Source organism: Nanorana parkeri, unplaced genomic scaffold (genome assembly GCF_000935625.1).
Source record: "Nanorana parkeri isolate BGI_ZX_2015 unplaced genomic scaffold, ASM93562v1 scaffold1660, whole genome shotgun sequence".
Classification (NCBI taxonomy): Eukaryota; Metazoa; Chordata; class Amphibia; order Anura; family Dicroglossidae; genus Nanorana; species Nanorana parkeri.
In genome coordinates, this window is record NW_017307928.1 from 314448 (window position 1) to 317833 (window position 3386).

Genomic DNA, 3386 nt, shown 5'->3' on the forward strand with positions numbered 1-3386 from the left:
CAGCACAGGCATGGTGGGAGCCCCTCATAATGGGCACAGCAAGTGTGCAGTCATGAATATCCAGTCATTGGGTCCCAAGCCCTCCTCCATAGACACCATGGTTCTCATACACTGCACTGATGGTGGCCAAAAAGCCTGAAACAGCTGTGTGCAGTTTGAAATAAATGGCTCTCTAACATTGCACATGCTCTATAAAGAAGCGGTTCTATATGTCCATTTGGCTAAAGGGCCCTAAAGGAATGATTTGCATGGCTCCTCCCACGGTCCTGAAATGGGGAACAGTCCTCTTATTATTGGGAAATGTGATGGAATGAGACCTGTGGTCACCTTCTGTTCTATGAAGGCTGCACGGTATACACACTGACTGTGTTGGAGGGTTTTTTGATCCCTTTAGTCCCCTCTCGCCATAACCTGCATGCTTAGATTTAGCGCCATTTCCTGTTTGGTTATATTGTCTCGTTAATCCTAAAGAAGAGATTGAGAAACACGCCCGCTCCAGGCTCCTTCCTTCTGTCTGTCACCTCTGGGCAACTGGCACTTCATTCTTTGCATAACATCCCATAAAGCGAAGAACTTTCACCTTCTTCTATCAATTCCTTTCAAGCCGAGATCTTTCAGCTGTACGTCGGGAAATGTTATTAATTGCTCTCAGGTAATAATGAGGTGATTAGGATTGGGGCCGGTATCAATAATCTGATATGTATCAGCCCGTGACACCTGAACGCTACAAACAAGTCAGGGACGCGGCACACTGGAATTAGTTATTGATTAAACCGCTCATTGCCTCCTGATCCCAGGATTCCAAGATTGCATCATTCAGAACACGATCAGCGCTGTTTATGTTTGTATCTGTATGTCACGCTTTGTATGCAGACGCGGCTCGTTACCTTTTGTTATTATTAAGGGAAGGACGGAGGTCAGAATTAAATGTATTTTGTTGAAATTCAAGTTTAAGTACCTACATCGGCTTCAGCCTCTCACAGAGGCTCAGAGACTATGAGGGGGGTGTGCTTTTCACTCTCCTCATAGTTCTAGCCGACCTGTGACAATGAGACTGTCACAGGTCGGCTCAGTAGATCGGGAAGTGAGCGAACAAATACCGGCGTTCGCTCACCTCTCGATCCTGTCACGGCTCTCTGCTGTGACAGGGGAGGGGCTGGATTCCCCCCTCCCCGATCCGCCAGCGCTGACTGGCGGAACGGACGGGGGAGGGGGCGGGTACAGCTGGCTCTGCCTCTAGATAGGCAGAGCCAGCTGTCAGTCACGCAGCTGGGCGGATCCAGACATAATTGTCGGGATCCGCTTCAGCTGTGGCGTCTCAGTATACCGCGAGCTGTAGCTCCCTATATACTGAGCTTTGGGTGACTGGAGGACGCTAGTTTGTGTCCTCCCGTTACCCTAAGGAGAACTATGGGGAAAAGCCCTGACCCCATAGTTCTCCTTTAATTATAATGTAACTCTGAGCAAAATAAAGGCAAATATAATGCCGACCGTGAGCAGCAATAACGCAGCAGTTTGTTTTTCTGAATCATCCCCCGTAACAAAGTTTTATTACCTGCAGACCCTGACATTATTTCTTCACTTCCTGTAACATAGTGGCAACACTGCAGTGAAATCCTGCAGCATCGTTGTCACTAGGGTTACTACCTTTTCTTCAAGCGAAACCCGAACACTCTAGCGACACGCAGATACTCTTTATGGGGAGAATGAGTCACAGCTTATTCCTATGTAAATATCACAGTTGAGACTATTTTCAGTGGGGGGGCCAGTAGCACCGATCTTAATTTTGGTTGCCCGTGTCTGCCTGACATCTTGTGTCCGGGTTTCTGCAAGTCTTAAACACAGGGCCAACTTTAATGAGTGGCAAAAAGGGCAGTTGCCCCAGGCCCAGTCATTGTTGTGGGGCTCAAAGCAGCTGTCCCTTGAGCCCGCAAAACATACACATGCTGCAGCACTGGTGGAACTACCAGGGTCCTGGATCATCAAGGGCTACCAGCAGAGCAAGGCAGCCGCCTGCTGCTGCCAGTTGTGTGAGAAGAGCCCCAAGGAGGTGACAGTCATGTGCAAGCAGTGCGACGTCTTCTACTGCGAACCGCGCCGGCTGCGCTGCAACCCAACCCACGGACTCCTGGGATCTCCCCGCAAGATCTCCACCTGCACCGACCATGAGCTGGAGAACCGCAGCATGTACTGTGTCCAGTGCAAAATGTCGGTCTTCATTGTTTCTGGCACCAGGGCCCTGAGGTTTCTAGTTACCCCTCTGCGCAGCACCATTCTGTTTACTATGATGTTGCTTCACTCATGCCATATGTCATGTAGTGTGACTGTGGGGGGTCACGTCTCCCTCTGAAGGGGGAGAGCGAAATTGCATGGCGGGGACGGGACAGGTAGGGGGCTAGGCATGGCGGGTAGGGATGAAGGGTGCCCAGGAAAATATTTGCCCGGGGTACATCGAATATTAAAGACGGCCCTGCTTAAAGGAGAACTATGGTGTCAGGGCTTTTCCCCATAGTTCTATGACATCACATGACTGCTTGTACCCACTCTCCTTCCGGACACGCGGTCACAGGGGGCTGAGGGATCGGTGCGGGGAGGAGAGCTCAGCCTCCTGTGACAACACGGGCTGTCTCCGCCCCCACACAGCTCTGCTGATCTGTGACAGTTTCTCTCCTCCCCGCTAGGACACAGAACAGCGACCAGCGCGGAGGAAAGTAAGCAGGGATGCGGCCATGTATCGGCAGGTAAATGGCCCTTTTGGCATTCAGCCAAAAGTGCCATTTTCGGCCGATACGTTTCGGCGGCCGATATATCGGTGCGTCCCTAATTGATATAACGCTGCGCTCCTGCTGTCAGCAGCAATCATTCTCCAATCCAGCAGCTGGCAGCAATAACCAGCCTGCTATTGGCTATTGCAATTTAAAAGAGCCAATAGCAGGCTGGTTGTTGCTCCCAGCAATAAAGTAAAAAAGAAAAAAAAGAAAAGTATAAAAAAAAAAGTTAAATAAACTAGAGTTAAAAATACAAATAAATAAAAAAGTTAAATACACAATAATTGTAAAGGCAAAAGCAAAAATAAAAGTTAAATAAAATAAAATAAAAAAAAAAAAATAGTTTAAAAAAAAAAGTTAAATAAACTAAAATTAAAAATCCCCAAAAAATAGTTTAAAAAAAAGTTAAATAAACTAAAATTAAAAATCCCCCTTAAAAATGTAATTCACCAGCCCCCGCACATGCATGCATTTAGCAAAAAAATAAAGCGATGCCAGGCGGTACTTGTAGCTCCTCCTTCCTGTGGATGGATGGTGTGGCTGTGTTGGTGGCACAGCCGCGCAACTTAAAAAAAACCCAGCAGCCTGTGGGTAGAAGAACCGTGCGAGTCAGGTAAG